We start from the raw sequence: 16290 nt of genomic DNA on the forward strand, positions 1-16290 counted from the left end.
AAGGCAGCCTGGATGCAAGAGCAGCTAGGAGCAAGGAGCTATAGGTAACAGCAAGAGCAGCTAGGAGCAAGGAGCTGTAGGTAACAACAAGAGCAGCTAGGAGCAAGGAGCTATAGGTAACAGCAAGAGCAGCTAGGAGCAAGGAACTATAGGTAACAGCAAGAGCAGCTAGGAGCAAGGAGCTATAGGTAACAGCAAGAGCAGCTAGGAGCAAGGAGCTATAGGTAACAGCAAGAGCAGCTAGGAGCAAGGAGCTATAGGTAACAAGGGTGAGGGTCTGGAAGAGGAGAGTTTGTTTGAGCAGCATTGCAAGTGTGGGAAACACCATGTGAAATGCTGCACCAGATTTGGGAGCTTATCACATTAGCACTACAATGACAGGAATTGCCATCAACTGACCTGAGACTCTCATGGTCTAAAATATTCAATTCTTCAGTTTGTTTTGGTCCAAGAATTTCATTTGATTCACTCACTTAGATGGTAAGGTTTAGAGGAAATTGACTCTTGCTATTAAAACTCACATGAGAGTGATTGATAAACCCACGTCCATGTATTAATTGATAAAAACAGCACTACCTGGCATAACAAACCACAGTGGTCATTTCCTCTATCTTGGCTTAATGCTCTAGGAATCATAAAATTATATATCAGAAGATAGCTTAGCGAGTACTGAAATAAAGCAAAGGAAGATAGATATTCCTAAGAAATATTTTATAGAGGTGAAGGTAACTGTATGTACTGCCCTCCCACGTTTTGGAGATAGCTATGTCCTCTAATGCCTGGCCATGGGTTTTTTTTTTTTCCATGAATTTGTAGTGAAATTAAAAAAAAAAAAAAAGGTGCAATACAGTGGACTTATAATTAAGCTAAATATAGTTAATTTTAAAGAATGTGCTTTATTCTGCAATTTTGTCATTGTTATATTTAATGTCAAAGATCTTCTTGATTTTGGGAAACGTTAGTACTTTATTATTATTATTTTTTTAAAGTAAGAAGAATGAAAATATTGGCAACTTTATGACCAAACCAAAACCAAACTGGTTGCTGTCTGGTTGATTTCAACTCATAGTGACCCTGGAGGACAGAATAGAACTGCCCCATAGAGTTTCCAAGGAGCACCTGGTGGATCTGAACTGTCGACCTTTTGGTTAGCAGCCATAGCACTTAACCACTATGCCACCAGGCTTTCCAACCCTCTGACAGGCTCCCAATTTTGCCTTTTTTAGAGGGTGATTCAAGTTTTCACAAAATCAGTGAACCACCAGCTTAGAGAACCGACATAAGTCCTGTATACTAATGGCTTTCAACCTTTTTGATCAAGGCCCACAGAAAGGAAGACATGCATGGTCATGCCCAGCCTCAGTGCATGAGCATTCACACAGACGCACATATGTATGTATACTTAACAACAGAAAGGAGTTGCGTAAAACAATGCTTAACCTTACTTCATGCAGTACATTCGGATCTATTTTAGTTATTAAAAATACCAGTGGCCATCTGATAATTTGATATCACCACCTGCAAGTAGGTCACAACACACAATGTGAAAAACACTGCTTTAGTCTTAGAGCCCTCTCTTCCCTGGACATAGCTGAATCAACACTGACAGATGTTTCCTTTTTGCCTCTCCTTTTCCTAGATACAATGCAAATCACATTGCTCCTGTTGCACATTTCTTGCTATGGAAAAGTTACAATATAAAAGTTTAAATTAGAGCTTTTTTTTTTTTTTCCAGTGTTAGCCGTATTCCTTTCCTTACCACCTTGCTTAGATTGAGAAATGTTCTCTGCTTCTGAATTTACAGGTCATGTTGGGTTTCTCTTTACAACACAAGGTCTCGTTAGCCCCACATTTAGTAAATACATCATATGATAGGTTATTCTGCCGACCAGCAATTCACATCTGTTGTAACTGATCTTATTAGCCTCAATTGCAGAGCGTGACATTTTAGTTACTATTCAAATGTGAGATGAGGAGAGGGACAGGAGGAAACATCTTACTCCCGCCCCTCAGCACTGACCAAGCAATCTAAAATAATTAGAGTCCAGAGGAAAGGAGAAAAGGTATCTCAAACTAATTAAAGAATTAATGAGCAAGGATAAGTTAAAATGTCCAAATAAAATTAGTTTGGCTACTTAAACCTGCCATTAGATTAATGAATAATAGAAAATATGCTACATATATTTTGTGGTAATTATAATTTTTATTTCAAATCACATGGTTAGTACCAGCATAGCAAGGTTATAGAACGGTTCTGAGTATGGGCGGTGACACCAGTCTGCCTGGGTTCAAATCTCTGCTCTGCCATTTTGATGAGAGGACTGAACACCAGAGAAGTTCAGTGACCTTAGGCAAGTTTTTCACCTCTCTGAGACTAAGTTTCATCAGTTACAAAAGGAGAAACACCAACAATACCTATTTCATAGCTTGCCTTGAGGATTAAATGAGATAATATATGTAAAGTGCTTAGTATAGTGCCTGGCTTGTAGTAAGCACTCAATAAGTCTTAGTCATTACTGAAATTATCATATAAGTAGTGGTTAGTTAAGCACTTGACTGCTAACCAGTAGGTTGAAGGTTGAACTTACCAGCCCGTCCACAGGAGAAAAGACCAGGTGATCGGTAAAGATTACAGCCTAAGAAACCCTGTGGGGCAGTTCTATTCTGTCCTGTAGGGTTGCTATCAGTCAGAACCGATTTGATGGCATACAACAACAGTGGTGTATAGGCTGGGTTTTAGAGTCATCACCCAGGTTCAAGTCCCAGCTTCCTCACTTACTAGTTGTATGATAATTGAGAAAATTACTTAATATTTTAAGCCTCAATTTGCTTATTAAAAATACTGCTAATAATAATATTATTTTTAAAAATGTTTCATAGATTTAATGCCTGTTACATAGACCACGGTAAACAAAGTTAAAAGCCAGCTAGCCAAAATTACCAATATTATCTCATTGTGTATTTACTCATTTAATCAGTCTTTCTACTGTATACTTATATTTCAGGAGGTAGCATATGGTACTGAAGGTACTGAAGGAAGAAATCCAAACTGCACTGAAAGTGAAAAACAAGGATCCAGAAATTGATGAAATACCAATGAGACGTTTCAAGAAATGGATGCAATGTTGCAAGCACTCACTCATCTATGCCAAGAAATTTGAAAGACAGCTATCTGGCCAACAGACTAGAAGAGAAGAATATACACGGCTATTCCAAAGAAAGGTGCTTCAATGGAATGTGGAAATTATTGAACAATATCATTAATATCACATGCAAGTAAAATTTTGCTGAAGATCATTAGAAAACACTTGCATCAATACATTGATGGGAAACCCAGCGCTGTCGAGTCGATTCCGACTCATAGCGACCCTATAGGACAGAGTAGAACTGCTCCACAGAGTTTCCAAGGAGCGCCTGGTGGATTCGAACTGCCAACCATTTGATTAGCAGCCGTAGAACGTAACCACTACGCCACCAGGGTTTCCATTGATGGGAAGCTGCCAGAAATTCAAGTTGGATTCAGAAGAGCATGTGGGATGAGGGATATCAGTGCTGATGTGAGATGGATCTTGGCTGAAAACAGAATACCAGAAAGATGTTTAGCTGTGTTTTATTGACTGTGCAAAGGTATTCAACTGTGTGGATCATAAGAAATTATGGATAACATTGTGAAGAATGAGAATTCCAGTACACTTAACAGTACTCATGCAGAACCTGAACATAGACCAAGAGGTAGTTGTTCGAATAGAACAGGGGTTACTGCGTGGTTTAAAATCAGGAAAGGTGTGTATCGGAGTTGTATCATTTCACCATACTTATTCAATCTGTGTGCTAAGCAGATAATCTGAGAAGCTGAACTATGTGAAGAAGAACGGGGCATCAGGATTGGAGAAAGACTCATTAACAACCTGTGATATGCAGATGACACAACCTTGCTTGTGGAAGGTGAAGAGGATTTGAGGCACTTACAGATGAAGGCCAAAGACCACAGCATTCAGTATGGATTGCACCTCAACATAAAGAAAACAAAAATCCTCACAATTGGACCAATAAGCAACATCATGTTAAATGAATAAAATATTGAAGTTGTCAAAAGATTTCATTTTACTTGGATCCACAATCAACACCCATGGAAGCAGCAGTCAAGAAATCAAATGACATATTGCATTGGGCAAATGTGCTGCAAAAGACCTCTTTAAAGTGTTAAAAAGCGAAGATGTCACCTAGAAGACTAAGGTGCGCCTGACCCAAGCCATGACATTTTCAATTGCCTCATGTGCATGTGAAAGCTAGACAATGGATAAGGAAGACTGAAGAAGAACTGATGCCTTTGAATTGTGGTGCTGGAGAAGAACATCTTCATGGACTGCCAGAAGACTGAACAAATCTGTCTTGGAAAAAGTACAGCCAGAGTGTCTTAGAAGTGTGGATGACGAGACTTTGTCTCATGTACTTTGGACATGTTATTAGGATGGACCAGCCCTTGGAGAAGAACTTCATGCTTGGTAGAGAGTCAGTGAAAAAGAGGGAGATCCTCAATGAGATGGATTGACATAGTGGCTGCAATGATGGGCTCAAACATAGCAACAATTGTGAGTATTGCACAGAACCAGGCAGTGTTTCATTCTGTTGTGCATAGAGTTGCTGTAAGATGGAACTGACTGGATGGCACCTAACAATACTGTATATTAATAATTGAAATCCTGACTTCTACATCAGAGATCTTGGATAGAGCAGAATTTCAGTGTTCTTTATTTTTATGTCTTCCTAATAGGGAGCACAATTCTCCCCCAAAAGAACCGGACAAACTTGAAATTTTAAAGTTGAAGAATTTAACCCAATTCAATAACTGTCCTTTTGAATTTGCATTATGTGCCAAGTAGCGTGTCCTATAAGGCAATTTCCCCCTGGTAAAGTTGAAGAGAGGCCAAATTTAAAAGGTTACTATAATTAGAACTTTTGCTAATGGCATTTAAACTGATTAGTGTCCGATAGGACTCGTTCTACCAAGGCATATTTTTTTGGCAGTTTTACATTTATATTAAATTAAGCATTCATTGCATGAATGAGCTTATGTAGCCGTATCTCCATGTGGCTCTTGGAGTTAACTTCTGTAATGATACGGCCAGTGTAGCTGATGGCTTTCTCCCTTGCTATTTTCTTTGCCTGGAATGTTCTCCCCTCTCATTCTCATGTGGCTAGGCTTTTTTTCCTCATCATTCAACGTAGTCTTCTCTAGCCATTCTACCTAATGTGGGTCCCATCCTCCGTCTCACTCTTTTGTATTCTCTTCATTGTGCACGTCATTAGTTAAAATAATACTGTTTATTTTTTGAGATGCTTATTTCACATCTCTTCCACTAGATTTAAAGCTCCATGAGAGCAAGGACCTTGTCTATATTGTTCATTCTGTATATTATTTTTCCATTATGTATAAGAAATTACCACAAATTTATCAGATTAAAATAGCACATATTTATTATCTCACATTTTCTGTGATCAGGAGTTTGGGCACAGGTTAGTTAACTGGGTCCTCTCCTCAGGGTCTGACCAGCTTGAGTAAAGTGCTGTCTAGCTGCTAGAATCTCATCTGAGAATCAGGGGCCTCTTCCAAACTTACTCAGGTTGTTGGCAGAATTCAATTTGTCTTAGTTGTAGGACTGAGGTCCCCTTTTTCTTGTGGGCTGTCAGGCAGGGGATTGAGAAGGGAGCGTTCTCAGCTTCTAGAAGCTGCCCTCAGGTTCCAGCCATGTGACTTTCTCATGACATGGCAGCTTACTTTCTCAAAGCCAGTAGAAGAGTCTCTTCTAGATCTTGTTTTCGAGCTCACCTGGTTAAGTCTGACCCATCCAGGATCATCTTCCTTTTGATTAACCGGAAGTCAACCGATTAGGGAATCTTAATTACATCTATAAAATCTCTTCACCTTTGCCACATAACATAACCTAATTGCAGGAGTGGTAACCTATCATATTCACAGGTGCTTCCTTACACTCAAGGGGAGGGAATTATTTAGGACATGCACACCAGAGGCAGGGATCTTTGAGGACATCTTAGAATTCTACCTATAACAATATTGTAACCGTAAGGCTTAGAAGAGCATCTGACACTTAGTAGCTGTTTAATAAATATTTTCAAATGAATGGATGAATAAATACCAATGAAGCAATTAAAAATTGAGGAATCAGTGAGAAGTGAAAATAAACTCTTGGTTATGTGTTCAGATGTATGTTTCATATTCTATATTAAAACATTTATGTGATTTGACTGTCCATTTAATTAACTTTCCTTATCAAGGGACTTGTGACTATTACACAGTGTAAAGGAAAATCAAGCGATATTTGCTGTATTAAAGTTTCTTGAGCGTAATCTTGACTAATTAATTCACCAGCAATCCTATGCTGGTCAAAGTGTTGAACCTAGGAATAGCCTGGACAGGGAAGCACAGCACACCATTAGCAAATCATGAATAATGGGATTAGAACTTGGATTTTTGTGGTCTGTCCTTGAACATTTAATATTCTGCTACTTCCTCATAATAAGAGAGGAAGGTGACATTATAATTTCTAGGAGAAATTATATATATACTTTTTTGTTCAGAAAAATGTCCTGACTATCCCTAAGACATTACATTGTGAAATGACTGTCTCAAGGAAATGCACACAGTCCTATTATTTGAGACATAAGAAACTTCAGGGATGAGGCAGAGATAAGATAACTTAGAGGTTATGGAGAACAAAGGAAACTTTAAAAAGAGTGAGTTGAGCAGAGTGAGTAGGATTTCAGGCACCAGGTTTGGACCAATTGTATCTGAATTCTAACTCCACCTGTTGCTTGCAATAGGAGCGAATCCAACTTTTGTAGGGCCCATAACTTATACAGTTTTATATGACATCTTTAAGTGAGACAGGAAACCCTGGTGGCATAGTGGTTAAGAGCTATGGCTGCTAACCAAAAGGTTGGCAATTTGAATCTACCAGGTGCTCCTTGGAAACTCTATGGGGCAGTTTTACTCTGTCCTATAGGGTCACTATGAGTCGGAATTGACTCGATGGCAGTGGGTTTTGGTTTTTAAGTTAGAGAATACAAAGTTGAAGGGACCTGTGTAAATAAGGAGCTCTGAAGCTGAAAATTCATTAATTTCACAGTAAGTCTGCCTTTGCATAGCTAAGCAAATTGGTAAATCTGCCTGAGCCTTGGTTTCCTCAACTGTAGAAAGGAGATAATAATTATAATACATCATAGGGTTGTCGAGAGCTTAACTAAAATTGTAAATAATAAGCCTCTTGCTGTTACCTTTATTATTATTGCCACCATCATAATCATTTCTCAGCCCCTTTATTTTACAGATTGAGAAACAGAGGCAAAAACCTGTTACATGACTTTCCCTACATCATACACCAGTTAGCTGGGAGACTAGGCCAGAGTCATCCTGGCTTCTGGTCCACACTGTTTCCATAACTCTGTAAAGAGATGGCCTTTTGTGTTCACATTCCTGAAGAACATATTGGTATAATATCATAATCTTCACCCTAATAGTTACTCTATGGTTGTTATAGAATGAAAAAGGCAGATTTTAATTTGGTTGAATTAAGCTTCACTTTTATTTTTATATGAATAAAGTAAGGTTAATTGGCATTAATTAAGGCCTATGAAATAAAAAGCTACAACCACAAAGTCCAAATTAATTGCCATTTGTAGATATTTCTAACTGGTAGGCTTAGTTTCTATCTTTATTTGGGATGAAATGATGACTTGGAAACAAAGAAGTTTCTTTACAATTGCATTTGAGAGTGATTCCCAAGTTCCCACATACGCAGATTCTATCAGGGACAGTAGATGATTTTCCTGGGAAAGGTCTCAGGAGTCAGTCCCGAGGGCTCCAATCTTCCCTTGGAAATATGAACTGGATAACAGAACTTGGCCCTGCTCCATCCCTCTGATAGCTCCACGTATGTGAGAACCTTTCCAAAGTAATCTAGAATCTGGCAGAACGCTGCGCCTTGGAGCCGGTTTTAACACTTTAAAGCACAAACAATGTTACTTCAGTGTACCTGAACATCTGTTTTCAGTCGTTTTCAGTGTCACCACATATATTCTGGCTTGCTCATCAGGGTTGGGCAGCCTAAGTGTGGTTGATATTGTCCTTAAAATTAATTCCATGTAGAGAATAAATATTTGAAGGCATGGAGGCTGGATGAAACCCCAGAACTGTTGCCCTGAGACAATCTTTAAACCTTAAGCCAAAAATATCCCCTGAAGTCTTCTTAAAACCAAAAAATAGTTTCGCTTAACTAATGAAGAATGTCTGCCTTGGGCATTATGCTCTTTTAAGATCTACCCATATAGGATCAATTTACAACAGCAACTTGAAAGATTAGATGGAAACCTCAGGGGGCAGTGAGTTTATGTCAATGGAGAAAGAACAATTCAGAAAAGGAGAGTGAGAATGGTTGCACAACTCGAAGAATGTAATCATTGTCACTGAATTGTACATGTAGAACCTGTTGAATTGGTGGTTTGCTGGGTATATTCTCAATAACAACAATAAAATAAAATAAACTATTAAAAAGGAAGAATAAACAATATTTGATTCAAGGCTCTTAAACCTTTGGCATCTGTGTCTGAATGAAAAAAATACATCCCTGTAGTAAGTATTTTCCTCCTATCTCTCATTTTTAAATATGGTACAATTATGGAATTTTTGTGGAACCATCAGAACAAACTATTTAGCAATTTAATTGAAATGTGTAGAATATGTATTAGTATGGATTTCCCTGGCTCTGCTAGTGCCTCCAACAAGCATCGGTAAGCTACTTAACCTGTAGTTTTTATTTACACAAATAATAAAATGAGAATTTGGAAGTTCCTAGAGGAAAACTATTACTTATCTAAGAGAAGTTTATGAATACTTAATGGTTTTTTATCATTAATAGTTTTATCAGAAATAATGTGGCTAATGTTATCTGACTAGAAAACCAGTGCTCTTTTGTTTATAGGATCTTCATGAAGACACTTCTGGTCTATTTACCAGATCTGCTATTTGTTGAACAGACAAGAAAATGGAGTAAAACAACAATCAGGAGAACTGTAGTGAGAGTCAAGCACATCTGCCAAGGGACCTCTCCCTTTCTCTTCTCCATCCTTCAGGGTGCGTAACTGTGAGGCTAGTGGACTCTTCCTCTGGACTCTGCCCCTTTGCCGAATGCCTGCTGAAGGTCTTCGGGTGGCTGGCAACCACACCGCTGTTTTTCTGCTTCAGTCTCACATCCTTGTTTATACTTGGTCTTCAGCATCCCAGTTTCTTCTTTCTGATGTCCTTTGCACTCTGGCTTTCCTTTCTCTTGGTCCAACTTTACTTCTGAGAGATTATTAGTGGTATCAGGGCTCAATTTATCTGCACTATTCTTTATTTAACTGTGTATTCTTTGTTTTGACACCATGTAATAATAGCTTGTGTTAAAAGACTGTTAAACTCCTAGTAGACATAGAGAAGAATACACTTGACTATGAGGACTACCAGCCTTCTTTGTAAATTATTTTGTATAATACAGAAAGATATAAAAAAATGATTCCTTGATCAGTAAGACACCAATACCATTTTCTGTATCTATGCTGATACAAATACATCAAATAAGGTTCCTTATTTGATGCTGGTCACCACATTAATCTACATGCTGGTATTTGCCAGCATGAGATTATTTACTTCTTTACACTTGTAAGAGAATATTGGATCCAGGGTCAATACCTTCTCAGACTTGTACTTAAAACAATGATTCTCAACCATATCATTCATTCAAAAAGTATGTATTAGGCACTGTTCGAGGTGCTTGGGATAAATTAGTGAATAAAACTGACAACAAAACCCCTCATGGGGCTTATTTTCCATTTAATGTGTAATAAAAATACAGGTGGTTTTCTATACCTACTTGTATTCTACATATATCCCAATATGTTGCCTTTGGGATGCAGCAGTTTGTATTATATAGGAAGTGGTGTGCCTCCCAAAAAAGTGAAAGTTATGTCACAGGTTGGCTTTCCAAACTGGATGGACTTTGGCAGGCTTCTCTTGAAATATGCATGAGATACCATTCCATGCTTCTACAGAATACCAGTGTGACACGCCTTTGATCTCATGCAGGGTTATGCCACAGGATGTGAAATGCTACAATTCCAATTCAGGCATGCACAGGCAATGTGTAGTCAGCTCTAGCCAGAGTCACAATAAAGAATTTTCATTTATTTTTCTTTTGACAAGACACAGTTCAAAATCAGCTAAATGAAACAAAGTTCACTAGTCACATTTAAACACAGAGTAACCACCACACTACTATTTTCAGTGGTAAGAGTAAGTGGTTTGTGAGTAGCATGGAGAATAGATTGTCATTGCTTAGGAGGTTTGGAAAATAAATAAATACGCTTAAATTAAATAGGTCATAATATTCTTCTTTTAATGTATTTATCACGTGTGTGTATGGAGCCCTAGTGGTACAGTGGTTGAGAGTTTGGCTGCTAACCAAAAGGTCAGCAGTTCGAATCCACCAGCCACTCCATGGAAACCCTATGGGGCAGTTTTACTCTGTCGTATAGGGTTGTTACAAGTTGGAATTGTATTGACGGCAATGGGTTTTTATATGTATATATACATATATATGTATACATATACATGTACATACATATAAGAAATGAGTTGGGCTATGATCTATATATATGTATATATATATATACATATACACATATAGGAAATATGAGCTAGGAAAATGTAAGGTATCCCCTGGCTTTGGAACCATTTTGTGCATTTATGAATAAATGCTCAAAATTCTCCCAGAGCTGGATTTTAAAATCTCGGAATTAGCTGAAACAGTTGTAAAATCACATGGAGCCAGACAGTTTACAATAAACTGCAAATCAAAGGAGGCTCCTATACTTTGTTTGTTCTAGCAGGCACAGGGAATGAACCAAACTTTTGAAATGTGCTCTTGATAGTCCATTAACAAAATATGCCTGTGATAACAACCTCCTACCCTCCAAACCCTCATTTTCCCTTCTTAACCCCATACTAGAGATAGTTAAAACCTTCAGTGTCAGCAATATCTAGGACTTGGTTTTCAATGCAAGCTCTGATGGCTTGTTGAGTGTGCCTGGGCTGTGTACCTAGTCAGATCCTACACAGACCCAGTCCCGACATCAGAACTGATTTCTGTCAGCTCTAGTGTGTCTGAAAAATTTCTTTCAAGGCAGTTTCCTCTTCTAACACATCCCAGGGGAATTTCCCCTAGGGGGTGTGAGGCAACATTAGATTGTGACTGTGAGACTATGATAAGATATTTCCATGTTGGAAGAGTTTTATATGAAAGCAGCACATTACATCTGTTGTTTGCCTTATATAGGGTATATTTCACACTGAAATGATACTGGAACAGAACCCGGGCCTGTCTTCACTCCCCTGCAGTCTTGTACTTCCTCCTTCTCAATGACAGCGGATCCCGAAACACTTAGTGACATATGGTAGCCTATCTGTGAAGTGTGCTGAATGCAGTGCATTTGCTTTTTGACTCTAAGGTATTGTGTTTCGTTTTGGGCACCAGGTTTTTTTTAAAGGAGCATTAACAAACTGGAACTCAGCCACCAGAACTCTTTTTTGGAACAAGATAAGAGAAAAAAAATTATATTCATGTGTGCATAACTAGGACTATAAGAATGGTGAAGAGTCAATAAAGTGCCATGAGAAACTGTTTAAAGAAACTGGCCTTGTTCAACCTACAGGGGAAAAACAAACAAACAAAAAAACGTGGCCATCAAGTGGCTTCTAACACATAGCAGCCCCGTAGGACGGAGTAGAACTGCCCCAAACAGTTTCCAAGGTTGTAATCTTTACAAGAGCAAACTGCCACATCTTTCTCTGGCAGAATGGCTGGTGGGTTTGAACCACCAATCTTTTGATTAGCAACTGAGCACTTAACCACTGTGCCACCAGGGCTCCTTAGGGCCTAGAGGGATCAATTCTTTTTGTGGGAAGGGGGACAGTGGTCATGATCCAAATGTTTTAAAAGCTGTCATGAAAATGCAAAATAGTTTTTCTTTTTCCATGCAGTTCCAGTCAGCAGAATGAGAATTAATGGGTGGGACTCATGGCTAAACAGATATTTATTTTATATCAACATGATCCTTCTGACGATTAGACTTGTGTGATGATGAAATACAGGAGTGCAAGCAAAAGATACAAGAGCCTGTGGAGAGAATTTCTGTACCAAGTAAATTGCTGGGCCTGGCCTGCACAGATTAGTTCCAATTTAAATATCCTATAATTTTCTGATTAGGAGTTTCTTGTTCAATTTTTGTTTTGACTTAGGATTGAAAAAGGTTTGAAAGATCCTTTAATTTTTTTCTCCCTGGGTCCCTTAACAGGATAAGATAATTGAACCAACTAAGCTATTCAATGGCTTTAGTAAAGCTGGTCTTACATCCTTCTCTTTTTTTCTTTTTTGAGTTATTTTCTCTTTTGGAGTGCATAATCCATATTAAAGTAGTCCCTGGGTGGTGTGAATGGTTAAGCATGCAACTATTAACCGAAAGATTAATGGTTTGAATCTACCCAAAGGCAGCTCGGAAGAAAGGCCTGAAGATATATCTCATAAAGATCGCAGCCATTGAACACACCACCACCAACACCCCAGTGCTGTTGAGTCGATTCCGACTCACAGCGACCCTATAGGAGAGAGTAGAACTCCACAGCACAGTTCTAATCTGATACATGGGAAAACTACCTCCACTGAGTCCCCATGGATCCTTATTAAAGTCTGAATCACCTCCAAGATCTTAACTGAGCTTTGGCATCTTTTTACCTCCTTTCTTGTAGAGCTAGCCTGTTGATTTTGCCTGCCCAGCATTCATTTCTGTTTCCTCTGATAACAGCACCCACATTTTTCTTTGGGAGACCACACCTCCCTCACTGCGTGCAGTCTTGCTGATTCTGTCAATCAAGGAGTCTTGGCTTTCCCAGCTTAAGGAAGACAATTGGCCTGTCTAACTCTTCCTTGGGAATTTGAGTATTGAGCACTGTGACACAGGACAGAGAAAGGTCGGGACTGATTGTTTTACCTCTGCACCCTGAAGAGAATGTCCTTTAGTTTCCTAGATCCACACACAGATGGCAAAGTGACCTCCCAAGTTATGTATGTTTGTTATGCAGCCATATTGCTTGATTATTAGATGAGGAATTTGTATTAAGGTTTGGGACATGTGGTCTTGTGTGTTTTCAGTGAGAAGGGAAAAGGATATATAAACGGTGTGTACAATTAAGCATCTTTGGGCAGATACTTCCATGGCCTCGTTTAACAAGAGGTTTTTAAAAAAAAACCAATAAAACCTATTTTGCGCTAGTCGATTACAACTCATAACAACCCTGTAGGACAGAGTAGAACTGTACCACAGGGTTTCCAAGGAGCAGCTAATGGATTTGAACTGTCGACCTTTCGGTTAGCAGCCATAGCTCTTAACCCTGGTGCCATTGGTGCTCCCACAAGAGGCCTTACCAAACCAAAAACCTATTGCTGTCAAGCAGATTCTGATTTATAGTGACCCTATAGGACAGAGTTCTATAGGACAGAGTAGAGCTGCCCCATAGGGTTTCCACGAAGCACCTGGTAGATTCGAACTGCCAACATTTGGTTATCAGCAAAGCTGTTATCCACTGCACCACAAGGCTCCACAAGAGGCCTCAGGGTGTGAGAATTCCTGCTTCCTGAAGTGCTGGAAAGTTAAGGTCAAATGCTGGATGGGTTTCAAGTTCTGAACAATACCAGCAGATTTCAAAGCTGGTGTTGTGTGTGCGTGCATATGTGTGTGTACAGAACTGGGGAGGAAAGGCAGCCTCTACAACTTTGCTTTGAAAGACGCCAAAATACTGAGCCACATATTTGTATGAGAAAGATCTGTGTGTTTGGATGAAACCTGCCTCTTTCATAAACACCAGGCGCAGAGAGGCCTGCCTCTTGCCCCGCTTTTGAACTTTTGTTCACATTAGCCATTTCCCTCACCTTGGCTGTTGAACTTCCCTTTGTAGTGAAACTCAGAAGTTCTGTGGACTGGCAAGAACATGATGGAAAGAAAGGGTCTGTTGGACTAGACTGCATTTTTCCTGAACACTCTGAAATATCAGGATGTATAGAACATGAGTCATCATTTTCTGTTGGAAACTTTCATGACCTTTACAGAGTAGGTCGAATTCCTCCCAAGCTGTGCTTCTTCACACTCCAGTGCATGACAGCGAAAGGGCAAATCCGAGGGAGGCTGAAGCATATTCATATTTTTTCCTGCAATCTGTTACACATTTTTGTTTTTTGACACACTTTGCTTCACATGACAGTACTAATGGTGGAAACTAAGGTCAGGTGTGATGAGAGACTTTCCTGGTCTGCCTTGAGAGACTGTTCCAACTCACATGGGATAAACCTGGGCCCTGCTAGAATTTGGACGGTAGAGAAGGTCCCACCGAGGATGTGGGGAAATAACTTAGTTATAGGAGATGCTGTGGAGAGAAGAAGACCACATTCCAAATTGTGAATCTCAGTCATCTGACAAACTTAAACTTGATTTGATAAACCAGAACAAAACAGAAGTATTCTAGCTAGGGGCCATCTTCTAGTGGGCCTGTCTTAGCTTCCTAGTGCTGCTGTAACAAAACTTACCATGAATGGATGGCTTTAAAGAACAGGAATTTATTGTCTTACAGTTTTGGAAGTTAGGAGTCTGAATCAGAGTCTCGATCATGCTGATTCCTTCTGTGGCCTTTTCTCCTTAGTTTCTGGTGGTTCCCATAGTCCTCGGTGTATCTTTGCTGCTTATAGATGTCTCTGCCTTTGTTGTCACACGGTGTGTGTTTGTGTGTGTGTCTCTTTTGCTCTTTTTATAATACAGCACTCAGAAATGATTAGGTTTAGGGCCGATGTTATTCTAAGGAGCCCTGGTGGCACAGTTGTTAAAAGGTTCACCTGCTAACTGAAAGGTTGGCAGTTGGAACCCACCACCCACTCCATGGGAGAAAGATATTGCTGCCTGCTTGCACGAAGATTACAGCCTTGGAAACCTCTGTGGGGCAGTTCTATTCTGTCCTATAGGATCACTATGAGATGGAATCGATTAGATGGCAACAGCTTTCTTTTCTTTTTTTTTTGGTTTTACTCCAAGATGGCCTCATTAACATAACAAAATGACTTGTATTTCCAAACAGGGTCGTATTTATAGGTACAGGGGTTAGAGCTTTAACATAACTTTTTGGGGGACACAATTCAATCCGTAACAGGGATATACAATACTACAACTTTGTAGGCTCCCAAGAGCATCATGATTTTGATCAATGATGTCAATAGAAAAGAACCTGAACTATTAAGAAGGTGGTGCCAACAGTTTTCACTAGCCTTCTAACGTAAAGGTTGGCAGTTCAAACTCCCCCAGTGGTACTTCAGGAGTAAAGGCCTGATGATCTTCTTCCATTAAGATTACAGTAAGAAAATCCTATGGAGTAGTTCTCCTCTATAACATATGGGGTCACCATAAATTGGAATTGTCTTGATGGTAACCACCACCACCAACATACTATACTCTTAAGAGTCTGGGATCTGGGAATGTGGTATAAGGAAGTAGGCTAGGAAAGTCCAATGGAAAATCAACATCTTTGAGTTTATGATCTGGGCCATGGAAGAATCAAGCTGTGTCAGCTTCTTTTTTAATCTGTGTGAACACTTGATCTTTTTAAAATCATTTAGAAATGAGGAAATCTACACAGAGAATTTTTCTTATGTAAAGCTTATACCTTTAAGGCCTCTGACCACTTTATATTTTTACAGATTTTAAAGTTAACCTTTCTAAAACGAATTACACACTTCTGTGCTTTCTTAAAAGATTTAGTTAATATAACATTTTCATTTTTTTCTATTTACTGTCAGATTCCGGGCTGTCACTTCTCATGACTGCTATTCCTGACTCTAATAGACTTTTTTCCCCATATCTAATTTGCTGCTTCTAAATGGCAGTGGCTAAAAATTCAACATAGCTATGCTTAGAAATTTATTTATATTGATAATATGTGTCTCTTGAATGGAGCAGAAGAAATGCAAGCTTTAAGCGCATGAACTTTAGTGAACGAGTTCGCTAACATGCATTGCGTCTTCTTGGAGACCTTTAAATACGTTTCTCAGAGGTCTTTTTTCAGTCCATCTTTGGTTCTCTGTGGTGTCCCAGACATTTGAAGCTACCAGATAAGTGACCCTCAGATAAGTGAGGCGTCGT

General features: G+C 39.1%; 1 long non-coding RNA gene across 21 annotated transcripts in view; it reads left to right on the forward strand.

Annotated features, from left to right (window-relative positions):
• Nucleotides 1-16290, forward strand: part of LOC126077941 (uncharacterized) — a 134204-nt gene that overhangs the window by 9114 nt on the left and 108800 nt on the right. For 20 of the 21 annotated variants that reach the window (XR_007517893.1, XR_007517895.1, XR_007517899.1 and 17 more), the window contains exons 2-3: nt 3006-4592; nt 9000-9151. This is a non-coding gene — a long non-coding RNA (uncharacterized LOC126077941). The remainder of the gene's footprint in view (nt 1-3005; nt 4593-8999; nt 9152-16290) is intronic. The other variant, XR_007517894.1, reaches the window with a different exon arrangement.

Source organism: Elephas maximus, chromosome 6 (genome assembly GCF_024166365.1).
Source record: "Elephas maximus indicus isolate mEleMax1 chromosome 6, mEleMax1 primary haplotype, whole genome shotgun sequence".
NCBI lineage: Eukaryota > Metazoa > Chordata > Mammalia > Proboscidea > Elephantidae > Elephas > Elephas maximus.